Source organism: Gymnoscopelus braueri, assembly GCF_963280865.1.
Source record: "Gymnoscopelus braueri genome assembly, chromosome: 24".
NCBI classification, from domain to species: domain Eukaryota; kingdom Metazoa; phylum Chordata; class Actinopteri; order Myctophiformes; family Myctophidae; genus Gymnoscopelus; species Gymnoscopelus braueri.
Window position 1 is genome coordinate 619,087 of NC_137626.1, and position 13,757 is coordinate 632,843.

At 60.0% G+C, this 13,757-nt stretch overlaps 1 protein-coding gene across 1 annotated transcript in view; it reads left to right on the forward strand.

Annotated features, from left to right (window-relative positions):
• Positions 1–13,757, forward strand: part of LOC308080311 (sentrin-specific protease 7-like) — a 59,276-nt gene that overhangs the window by 25,016 nt on the left and 20,503 nt on the right. The gene's annotated exons all lie outside the window — the stretch shown is intronic.

Below are 13,757 nucleotides of genomic sequence, written 5' to 3' on the forward strand. Positions count from 1 at the left end.
AGCCCACATGCAGCCCACGCGGGAACCACGTGGGCGTGCCCGCTTCCAACCCATGCCGGTTAGCCCACATGCAGCCCACGCGGGAACCACGTGGGCTTGCCCGCTTCCAACCCACGCCCAGTTAGCCCACATGCAGCCCACGCGGGAACCACGTGGGCTTGCCCGCTTCCAACCCACGCCCAGTTAGCCCACATGCAGCCCACGCGGGAACCATGTGGGCTTGCCCGCTTCCAACCCACGCCCAGTTAGCCCACATGCAGCCCACGCGGGAACCACTTGGGCTTGCCCGCTTCCAACCCACGCCCAGTTAGCCCACATGCAGCCCACGTGGGACCCTCATAATTTGCCCAGTTCAAGCCCATGCCCACTTGGTACCCAAGTAGCCCGCATTGGGCCCATATGGGTCCCACGTGGGCGTGCTGGCTGGGATGCTGACCCCCATGTCCCCCATGCTGACCCCCATGTCCCCCATGCTGACCCCCATGACCCCCATGCCGTCCCCCATGTCCCCCATGCTGACCCCCATGTCCCCCATGCTGACCCCCATGCCGTCCCCCATGTCCCCCATGCTGACCCCCATGTCCCCCATGCTGACCCCCATGTCCCCCATGCTGACCCCCATGACCCCCATGCTGACCCCCATGTCCCCCATGCTGACCCCCATGCCGTCCCCCATGTCCCCCATGCTGACCCCCATGCTGACCCCCATGTCCCCCATGCTGACCCCCATGACCCCCATGCTGACCCCCATGTCCCCCATGCTGACCCCCATGTCCCCCATGCTGTCCCCCATGCTGACCCCCATGACCCCCATGCTGACCCCCATGTCCCCCATGCAGACCCCCATGTCCCCCATGCTGACCCCCATGTCCCCCATGCTGACCCCCATGTCCCCCATGCAGACCCCCATGTCCCCCATGCAGACCCCCATGTCCCCCATGCTGACCCCCATGTCCCCCATGTCCCCCATGCTGACCCCCATGTCCCCCATGCTGACCCCCATGTCCCCCATGCTGACCCCCATGTCCCCCTTGTCCCCCATGTAGACCCCCATGTCCCCCATGTCCCCCATGCTGACCCCCATGTCCCCCATGCTGACCCCCATGTCCCCCATGCTGACCCCCATGTCCCCCTTGTCCCCCATGCAGACCCCCATGTCCCCCATGTCCCCCTTGTCCCCCATGCAGACCCCCATGCCGTCCCCCATGTCCCCCATGCTGACCCCCATGTCCCCCATGCAGACCCCCATGACCCCCATGTCCCCCATGCTGACCCCCATGTCCCCCATGCTGACCCCATGTAGACCCCCATGACCCCCATGTAGACCCCCATGTCCCCCATGCTGACCCCCATGTCCCCCATGCTGACCCCCATGTCCCCCATGCAGACCCCCATGCTGACCCCCATGACCCCCATGTCCCCCATGCTGACCCCCATGTCCCCCATGTCCCCCATGCTGACCCCCATGTCCCCCATGCTGACCCCCATGTCCCCCATGCTGACCCCCATGCCGTCCCCCATGTCCCCCATGCTGACCCCCATGTCCCCCATGCTGACCCCCATGCCGTCCCCCATGTCCCCCATGCTGACCCCCATGTCCCCCATGCTGACCCCCATGTCCCCCATGCTGACCCCCATGACCCCCATGCTGACCCCCATGACCCCCATGCTGTCCCCCATGCTGACCCCCATGACCCCCATGCTGTCCCCCATGTCCCCCATGCTGACCCCATGTAGACCCCCATGACCCCCATGTCCCCCATGCTGACCCCCATGTCCCCCATGCTGACCCCCATGACCCCCATGCTGTCCCCCATGTCCCCCATGCTGACCCCCATGTCCCCCATGCAGACCCCCATGTCCCCCATGCTGACCCCATGTAGACCCCCATGACCCCCATGTCCCCCATGCTGACCCCCATGTCCCCCATGCTGACCCCCATGCCGTCCCCCATGTCCCCCATGCTGACCCCCATGTCCCCCATGCTGACCCCCATGCCGTCCCCCATGTCCCCCATGCTGACCCCCATGTCCCCCATGCTGACCCCCATGTCCCCCATGCTGACCCCCATGACCCCCATGCTGACCCCCATGTCCCCCATGCTGACCCCCATGCCGTCCCCCATGTCCCCCATGCTGACCCCCATGCTGACCCCCATGTCCCCCATGCTGACCCCCATGACCCCCATGCTGACCCCCATGTCCCCCATGCTGACCCCCATGTCCCCCATGCTGTCCCCCATGCTGACCCCCATGCTGACCCCCATGTCCCCCATGCAGACCCCCATGTCCCCCATGCTGACCCCCATGTCCCCCATGCTGACCCCCATGTCCCCCATGCAGACCCCCATGTCCCCCATGCAGACCCCCATGTCCCCCATGCTGACCCCCATGTCCCCCATGTCCCCCATGCTGACCCCCATGTCCCCCATGCTGACCCCCATGTCCCCCATGCTGACCCCCATGTCCCCCTTGTCCCCCATGTAGACCCCCATGTCCCCCATGTCCCCCATGCTGACCCCCATGTCCCCCATGCTGACCCCCATGTCCCCCATGCTGACCCCCATGTCCCCCTTGTCCCCCATGCAGACCCCCATGTCCCCCATGTCCCCCTTGTCCCCCATGCAGACCCCCATGCCGTCCCCCATGTCCCCCATGCTGACCCCCATGTCCCCCATGCAGACCCCCATGACCCCCATGTCCCCCATGCTGACCCCCATGTCCCCCATGCTGACCCCATGTAGACCCCCATGACCCCCATGTAGACCCCCATGTCCCCCATGCTGACCCCCATGTCCCCCATGCTGACCCCCATGTCCCCCATGCAGACCCCCATGCTGACCCCCATGACCCCCATGTCCCCCATGCTGACCCCCATGTCCCCCATGCAGACCCCCATGCTGACCCCCATGACCCCCATGTCCCCCATGTCCCCCATGCTGACCCCCATGTCCCCCATGCAGACCCCCATGCTGACCCCCATGACCCCCATGTCCCCCATGCTGACCCCCATGTCCCCCATGCTGACCCCCATGTCCCCCATGCAGACCCCCATGCTGACCCCCATGTCCCCCATGCTGACCCCCATGTCCCCCATGCTGACCCCCATGCTGACCCCCATGTCCCCCATGCTGACCCCCATGTCCCCCATGCAGACCCCCATGCAGACCCCCATGTCCCCCATGCTGACCCCCATGACCCCCATGTCCCCCATGTAGACCCCCATGACCCCCATGTCCCCCATGCTGACCCCCATGTCCCCCATGCTGACCCCCATGCCGTCCCCCATGTCCCCCATGCTGACCCCCATGTCCCCCATGCTGACCCCCATGCCGTCCCCCATGTCCCCCATGCTGACCCCCATGTCCCCCATGCTGACCCCCATGTCCCCCATGCTGACCCCCATGACCCCCATGCTGACCCCCATGTCCCCCATGCTGACCCCCATGCCGTCCCCCATGTCCCCCATGCTGACCCCCATGCTGACCCCCATGTCCCCCATGCAGACCCCCATGTCCCCCATGCTGACCCCCATGTCCCCCATGCTGACCCCCATGTCCCCCATGCAGACCCCCATGTCCCCCATGCAGACCCCCATGTCCCCCATGCTGACCCCCATGTCCCCCATGTCCCCCATGCTGACCCCCATGTCCCCCATGCTGACCCCCATGTCCCCCATGCTGACCCCCATGTCCCCCTTGTCCCCCATGTAGACCCCCATGTCCCCCATGTCCCCCATGCTGACCCCCATGTCCCCCATGCTGACCCCCATGTCCCCCATGCTGACCCCCATGTAGACCCCCATGTCCCCCATGCTGACCCCCATGTCCCCCATGCTGACCCCCATGTCCCCCATGCTGACCCCCATGACCCCCATGCTGACCCCCATGACCCCCATGCTGTCCCCCATGCTGACCCCCATGACCCCCATGCTGTCCCCCATGTCCCCCATGTCCCCCATGCTGACCCCCATGACCCCCATGCTGTCCCCCATGTCCCCCATGCTGACCCCCATGTCCCCCATGCAGACCCCCATGTCCCCCATGCTGACCCCATGTAGACCCCCATGACCCCCATGTCCCCCATGCTGACCCCCATGTCCCCCATGCTGACCCCCATGCCGTCCCCCATGCTGACCCCCATGCCGTCCCCCATGTCCCCCATGCTGACCCCCATGCCGTCCCCCATGTCCCCCATGCTGACCCCCATGTCCCCCATGCTGACCCCCATGTCCCCCATGACCCCCATGCTGACCCCCATGTCCCCCATGCTGACCCCCATGCCGTCCCCCATGTCCCCCATGCTGACCCCCATGCTGACCCCCATGTCCCCCATGCTGACCCCCATGACCCCCATGCTGACCCCCATGTCCCCCATGCTGACCCCCATGTCCCCCATGCTGTCCCCCATGCTGACCCCCATGTCCCCCATGCTGACCCCCATGTCCCCCTTGTCCCCCATGTAGACCCCCATGTCCCCCATGTCCCCCATGCTGACCCCCATGTCCCCCATGCTGACCCCCATGTCCCCCATGCTGACCCCCATGTCCCCCTTGTCCCCCATGCAGACCCCCTTGTCCCCCATGTCCCCCATGTCCCCCTTGTCCCCCATGCAGACCCCCATGCCGTCCCCCATGTCCCCCATGCTGACCCCCATGTCCCCCATGCAGACCCCCATGACCCCCATGTCCCCCATGCTGACCCCCATGTCCCCCATGCTGACCCCATGTAGACCCCCATGACCCCCATGTAGACCCCCATGTCCCCCATGCTGACCCCCATGTCCCCCATGCTGACCCCCATGTCCCCCATGCAGACCCCCATGCTGACCCCCATGACCCCCATGTCCCCCATGCTGACCCCCATGTCCCCCATGCAGACCCCCATGCTGACCCCCATGACCCCCATGTCCCCCATGCTGACCCCCATGTCCCCCATGCTGACCCCCATGTCCCCCATGCAGACCCCCATGCTGACCCCCATGTCCCCCATGCTGACCCCCATGTCCCCCATGCTGACCCCCATGCTGACCCCCATGTCCCCCATGCTGACCCCCATGTCCCCCATGCAGACCCCCATGCAGACCCCCATGTCCCCCATGCTGACCCCCATGTCCCCCATGTAGACCCCCATGACCCCCATGTCCCCCATGCTGACCCCCATGTCCCCCATGCTGACCCCCATGCCGTCCCCCATGTCCCCCATGCTGACCCCCATGTCCCCCATGCTGACCCCCATGCCGTCCCCCATGTCCCCCATGCTGACCCCCATGTCCCCCATGCTGACCCCCATGTCCCCCATGCTGACCCCCATGACCCCCATGCTGACCCCCATGTCCCCCATGCTGACCCCCATGCCGTCCCCCATGTCCCCCATGCTGACCCCCATGACCCCCATGCTGACCCCCATGTCCCCCATGCAGACCCCCATGTCCCCCATGCTGACCCCCATGTCCCCCATGCTGACCCCCATGTCCCCCATGCAGACCCCCATGTCCCCCATGCAGACCCCCATGTCCCCCATGCTGACCCCCATGTCCCCCATGTCCCCCATGCTGACCCCCATGTCCCCCATGCTGACCCCCATGTCCCCCATGCTGACCCCCATGTCCCCCTTGTCCCCCATGTAGACCCCCATGTCCCCCATGTCCCCCATGCTGACCCCCATGTCCCCCATGCTGACCCCCATGTCCCCCATGCTGACCCCCATGTCCCCCTTGTCCCCCATGCAGACCCCCATGTCCCCCATGTCCCCCATGTCCCCCATGCTGACCCCCATGTCCCCCATGCAGACCCCCATGCTGACCCCCATGACCCCCATGTCCCCCATGCTGACCCCCATGTCCCCCATGTCCCCCATGCTGACCCCCATGTCCCCCATGCTGACCCCCATGTCCCCCATGCTGACCCCCATGCCGTCCCCCATGTCCCCCATGCTGACCCCCATGTCCCCCATGCTGACCCCCATGCCGTCCCCCATGTCCCCCATGCTGACCCCCATGTCCCCCATGCTGGTCAGCATGGGGGACATGGGGGTCAGCATGGGGGACATGGGGGACGGCATGGGGGTCAGCATGGGGGACATGGGGGTCAGCATGGGGGACATGGGGGTCAGCATGTCCCCCATGCTGACCCCCATGTCCCCCATGCTGACCCCCATGCCGTCCCCCATGTCCCCCATGCTGACCCCCATGTCCCCCATGCTGACCCCCATGCCGTCCCCCATGTCCCCCATGCTGACCCCCATGTCCCCCATGCTGACCCCCATGTCCCCCATGCTGACCCCCATGACCCCCATGCTGACCCCCATGTCCCCCATGCTGACCCCCATGCCGTCCCCCATGTCCCCCATGCTGACCCCCATGCTGACCCCCATGTCCCCCATGCTGACCCCCATGTCCCCCATGCTGACCCCCATGCCGTCCCCCATGTCCCCCATGCTGACCCCCATGTCCCCCATGCTGACCCCCATGTCCCCCATGCTGACCCCCATGACCCCCATGCTGACCCCCATGTCCCCCATGCTGACCCCCATGCCGTCCCCCATGTCCCCCATGCTGACCCCCATGCTGACCCCCATGTCCCCCATGCTGACCCCCATGTCCCCCATGCAGACCCCCATGTCCCCCATGCAGACCCCCATGTCCCCCATGCTGACCCCCATGTCCCCCATGTCCCCCATGCTGACCCCCATGTCCCCCATGCTGACCCCCATGTCCCCCATGCTGACCCCCATGTCCCCCTTGTCCCCCATGTAGACCCCCATGTCCCCCATGTCCCCCATGCTGACCCCCATGTCCCCCATGCTGACCCCCATGTCCCCCATGCTGACCCCCATGTCCCCCTTGTCCCCCATGCAGACCCCCATGTCCCCCATGTCCCCCTTGTCCCCCATGCAGACCCCCATGCCGTCCCCCATGTCCCCCATGCTGACCCCCATGTCCCCCATGCAGACCCCCATGACCCCCATGTCCCCCATGCTGACCCCCATGTCCCCCATGCTGACCCCATGTAGACCCCCATGACCCCCATGTAGACCCCCATGTCCCCCATGCTGACCCCCATGTCCCCCATGCTGACCCCCATGTCCCCCATGCAGACCCCCATGCTGACCCCCATGACCCCCATGTCCCCCATGCTGACCCCCATGTCCCCCATGCAGACCCCCATGCTGACCCCCATGACCCCCATGTCCCCCATGCTGACCCCCATGTCCCCCATGCTGACCCCCATGTCCCCCATGCAGACCCCCATGCTGACCCCCATGTCCCCCATGCTGACCCCCATGTCCCCCATGCTGACCCCCATGCTGACCCCCATGTCCCCCATGCTGACCCCCATGTCCCCCATGCAGACCCCCATGCAGACCCCCATGTCCCCCATGCTGACCCCCATGACCCCCATGTCCCCCATGTAGACCCCCATGTCCCCCATGCTGACCCCCATGTCCCCCATGCTGACCCCCATGCCGTCCCCCATGTCCCCCATGCTGACCCCCATGTCCCCCATGCTGACCCCCATGCCGTCCCCCATGTCCCCCATGCTGACCCCCATGTCCCCCATGCTGACCCCCATGCCGTCCCCCATGTCCCCCATGCTGACCCCCATGTCCCCCATGCTGACCCCCATGTCCCCCATGCTGACCCCCATGACCCCCATGCTGACCCCCATGTCCCCCATGCTGACCCCCATGCCGTCCCCCATGTCCCCCATGCTGACCCCCATGCTGACCCCCATGTCCCCCATGCTGACCCCCATGACCCCCATGCTGACCCCCATGTCCCCCATGCTGACCCCCATGTCCCCCATGCTGTCCCCCATGCTGACCCCCATGACCCCCATGCTGACCCCCATGTCCCCCATGCAGACCCCCATGTCCCCCATGCTGACCCCCATGTCCCCCATGCTGACCCCCATGTCCCCCATGCAGACCCCCATGTCCCCCATGCAGACCCCCATGTCCCCCATGCTGACCCCCATGTCCCCCATGTCCCCCATGCCGTCCCCCATGTCCCCCATGCTGACCCCCATGTCCCCCATGCTGACCCCATGTAGACCCCCATGACCCCCATGTAGACCCCCATGTCCCCCATGCTGACCCCCATGTCCCCCATGCTGACCCCCATGTCCCCCATGCAGACCCCCATGCTGACCCCCATGACCCCCATGTCCCCCATGCTGACCCCCATGTCCCCCATGCAGACCCCCATGCTGACCCCCATGACCCCCATGTCCCCCATGCTGACCCCCATGTCCCCCATGCTGACCCCCATGTCCCCCATGCTGTCCCCCATGTCCCCCATGCTGACCCCCATGACCCCCATGTCCCCCATGCTGACCCCCATGTCCCCCATGCTGTCCCCCATGCTGACCCCCATGACCCCCATGTAGACCCCCATGCAGACCCCCATGTCCCCCATGCAGACCCCCATGTCCCCCATGCTGACCCCCATGTCCCCCATGCTGACCCCCATGACCCCCATGCTGACCCCCATGACCCCCATGCTGACCCCCATGACCCCCATGCTGACCCCCATGCAGACCCCCATGTCCCCCATGCTGACCCCCATGTCCCCCATGTTGTCCCCCATGTCCACCATGCTGACCCCCATGACCCCCATGCTGACCCCCATGACCCCCATGTAGACCCCCATGTCCCCCATGCAGACCCCCATGTCCCCCATGCTGACCCCCATGTCCCCCATGCTGACCCCCATGTCCCCCATGCTGACCCCCATGTCCCCCATGTAGACCCCCATGTCCCCCATGTAGACCCCCATGTCCCCCATGTCCCCCATGTAGACCCCCATGTCCCCCATGCAGACCCCCATGACCCCCATGCTGACCCCCATGACCCCCATGCTGACCCCCATGTCCCCCATGCTGACCCCCATGTCCCCCATGCTGACCCCCATGTCCCCCATGCTGACCCCCATGTCCCCCATGTAGACCCCCATGCTGACCCCCATGTCCCCCATGTAGACCCCCATGTCCCCCATGTAGACCCCCATGTCCCCCATGTCCCCCATGTAGACCCCCATGTCCCCCATGCAGACCCCCATGTCCCCCATGCTGACCCCCATGCTGACCCCCATGACCCCCATGCTGACCCCCATGTCCCCCATGCTGACCCCCATGCTGACCCCCATGACCCCCATGTCAGACCCCCATGTCCCCCATGTCAGACCCCCATGTCCCCCATGCTGACCCCCATGTCCCCCATGTCAGACCCCCATGTCCCCCATGCTGACCCCCATGTCCCCCATGCAGACCCCCAAGTCCCCCATGTCAGACCCCCATGTCCCCCATGTCCCCCATGCAGACCCCCATGTCAGACCCCCATGTCCCCCATGCAGACCCCCATGTCCCCCATGCAGACCCCCATGTCCCCCATGTCAGACCCCCATGTCCCCCATGCTGACCCCCATGTCCCCCATGCTGACCCCCATGTCCCCCATGTCCCCCATGCAGACCCCCATGTCAGACCCCCATGTCCCCCATGCAGACCCCCATGTCCCCCATGCAGACCCCCATGTCCCCCATGTCAGACCCCCATGTCCCCCATGCTGACCCCCATGTCCCCCATGCTGACCCCCATGTCCCCCATGCTGACCCCCATGTCCCCCATGCTGTCCCCCATGCTGACCCCCATGCTGACCCCCATGAACAATATGTTGTTCCAGGGACCCCCCATGAAGCAAAGATTTGAGTTACAAATGTTCGCTTTAAAACGATATATATATTCAAAGATTTGCACACATTTTCACGATTTTTCAAAAATAGCAGATCTACAAGCTCTCTATAGTAGATCTGCTATTTTTGAATAGCCAAAGTGTAAAAATAATGCTTTTTAGCTCAAATGAAAAAGTGACACAGATGGGTTCCAGGTCTTAACTCTTTGACTGCCAGAGTATTTTCATAAAGTACTCCCCCAGTGCCAGCGATTTTCGTGTTTTTTTTGTTGTTGTTATTTTGTTATTTACATTCAAATCATTTGTCTGGCTGCGGTTTTAAACACACACGACAGATCGACACCTCGACCTCCCCAAACAGGCTCCAACAGTCCAAACGTCATATCCGGATGTGACGTTTTCGCCGCTCGCCGATCGGGCTTCAGATCGTTGGTATACACGACGATGATAACTGTTCGTCATCCAGACTAAAGAACATAGAACTGGACTAGCCTCGCGTGGCCAGACAATATCACACCACACACTGAGACAATATCACACCACACACTGACAGACAATATCACACCACACACTGACAGACAATATCACACCACACACTGAGACAATATCACACCACACACTGAGACAGACAATATCACACCACACACTGACAGACAATATCACACCACACACTGACAGACAATATCACACCACACACTGAGACAATATCACACCACACACTGACAGACAATATCACACCACACACTGACAGACAATATCACACCACACACTGACAGACAATATCACACCACACACTGACAGACAATATCACACCACACACTGTGACAGACAATATCACACCACACACTGACAGACAATATCACACCACACACTGACAGACAATATCACACCACACACTGACAGACAATATCACACCACACACTGAGACAGACAATATCACACCACACACTGACTAATCTCTCAAGAACAGATTCTGCACTGCGTTGGAATCTGTCGGGGAGGTTCGTCATAACAAGTGCGCATGGGCGTGCCTTCAGATCAGGAAGCGGGCCGCGCTTTACCCAATCAAATGTAGTGGGCGGGATTCACGTGTCTGTCCGTCCATCCTTCCCCCCTCGAAACAAACCGAAACTAATTTAACAATAACGTCCGCGGAGCAGACAAAACCACGGAAAGATATTCACATTTTAACTTACTCTTTCATCATAGAAACAAGTGGGCTTATAACCAAAACGATCGATGTTCTCTGGGAGAAGTGGTGTTAGTGTTCCGTGTAGAAATATTGTTAGTGGGAATGAAAACATAGTCGCACCAACCGGAAGTGACGCGTTGAAGGCATACAAAACACCGGTTTCCTTTGCGCTCTGGCTCTAAGTTTTCTTCCACCCAGAGCCAACAGACATAGAACAAACAGCAGAGGGCGCTGTTTTTCATTTTCAGTTGGCGATGGGTTCCCAGATTGCACACTGACAGACAATATCACACCACACACTGTGACAGACAATATCACACCACACACTGACAGACAATATCACACCACACACTGTGACAGACAATATCACACCACACACTGACCAGACAATATCACACCACACACTGTGACAGACAATATCACACCACACACTGACAGACAATATCACACCACACACTGACAGACAATATCACACCACACACTGACAGACAATATCACACCACACACTGACCAGACAATATCACACCACACACTGTGACAGACAATATCACACCACACACTGACAGACAATATCACACCACACACTGACAGACAATATCACACCACACACTGTGACAGACAATATCACACCACACACCGAGACAGACAATATCACACCACACACTGTGACAGACAATATCACACCACACACTGAGACAATATCACACCACACACTGACAGACAATATCACACCACACACTGAGACAATATCACACCACACACTGACAGACAATATCACACCACACACTGACAGACACTATCACACCACACACTGAGACAGACAATATCACACCACACACTGACAGACAATATCACACCACACACTGTGACAGACAATATCACACCACACACTGACAGACAATATCACACCACACACTGACAGACAATATCACACCACACACTGTGACAGACAATATCACACCACACACTGACAGACAATATCACACCACACACTGTGACAGACAATATCACACCACACACTGACAGACAATATCACACCACACACTGACAGACAATATCACACCACACACTGACCAGACAATATCACACCACACACTGTGACAGACAATATCACACCACACACTGACAGACAATATCACACCACACACTGACAGACAATATCACACCACACACTGTGACAGACAATATCACACCACACACCGAGACAGACAATATCACACCACACACTGTGACAGACAATATCACACCACACACTGAGACAATATCACACCACACACTGACAGACAATATCACACCACACACTGAGACAATATCACACCACACACTGACAGACAATATCACACCACACACTGACAGACACTATCACACCACACACTGAGACAGACAATATCACACCACACACTGACAGACAATATCACACCACACACTGTGACAGACAATATCACACCACACACTGACAGACAATATCACACCACACACTGACAGACAATATCACACCACACACTGTGACAGACAATATCACACCACACACTGACAGACAATATCACACCACACACTGTGACAGACAATATCACACCACACACTGACAGACAATATCACACCACACACTGACAGACAATATCACACCACACACTGACAGACAATATCACACCACACACTGACAGACAATATCACACCACACACTGACAGACAATATCACACCACACACTGACCAGACAATATCACACCACACACTGTGACAGACAATATCACACCACACACTGACAGACAATATCACACCACACACTGACAGACAATATCACACCACACACTGTGACAGACAATATCACACCACACACCGAGACAGACAATATCACACCACACACTGTGACAGACAATATCACACCACACACTGAGACAATATCACACCACACACTGACAGACAATATCACACCACACACTGAGACAATATCACACCACACACTGACAGACAATATCACACCACACACTGACAGACACTATCACACCACACACTGAGACAGACAATATCACACCACACACTGACAGACAATATCACACCACACACTGTGACAGACAATATCACACCACACACTGACAGACAATATCACACCACACACTGACAGACAATATCACACCACACACTGTGACAGACAATATCACACCACACACTGACAGACAATATCACACCACACACTGTGACAGACAATATCACACCACACACTGACAGACAATATCACACCACACACTGTGACAGACAATATCACACCACACACTGACAGACAATATCACACCACACACTGACAGACAATATCACACCACACACTGACAGACAATATCACACCACACACTGACAGACAATATCACACACACACACTGCGTGGATATTAGTCTGGTCCCTATCAACGATAAATTTTTTTCCAAGGGGCGGTTACAAAAAGATCCAAACGGACTCTATTGCTTAGACCTAAACCAATCAGAGCAGTGCTTCCTTGTACGAACCAATCAGAGCAGTGCCTCCTTGTACGTCATTGCTCCAAATAAGGTAATAAGCCCGCCCACATTTGGACACTGGGCCCTGGTTGGTCCCTCACGACTTCGGAGGGAGAGAAATGAAATCTCTATTGAGGGGGGCCAGACCTAATCTGCCGAGGGCTAAAGTGCGATGCAATTTTGCAAAGGCAGATTGGTCTGGAACCAGGCTAGAACTGGAGCTCTCCGTTCGTTTTTTATACCGTGTGAAAAAACGTGTTTTTCCCTATTCTGGCCTAAAATGACACTTTCAAGCTTCTAGAGAACCGGAAAGGGAATCTGCGTCATGAATCTGCGTCATGAATCCGGATACGGGTGAGTGTGAAGTGAACAGAAAGAAACTGATG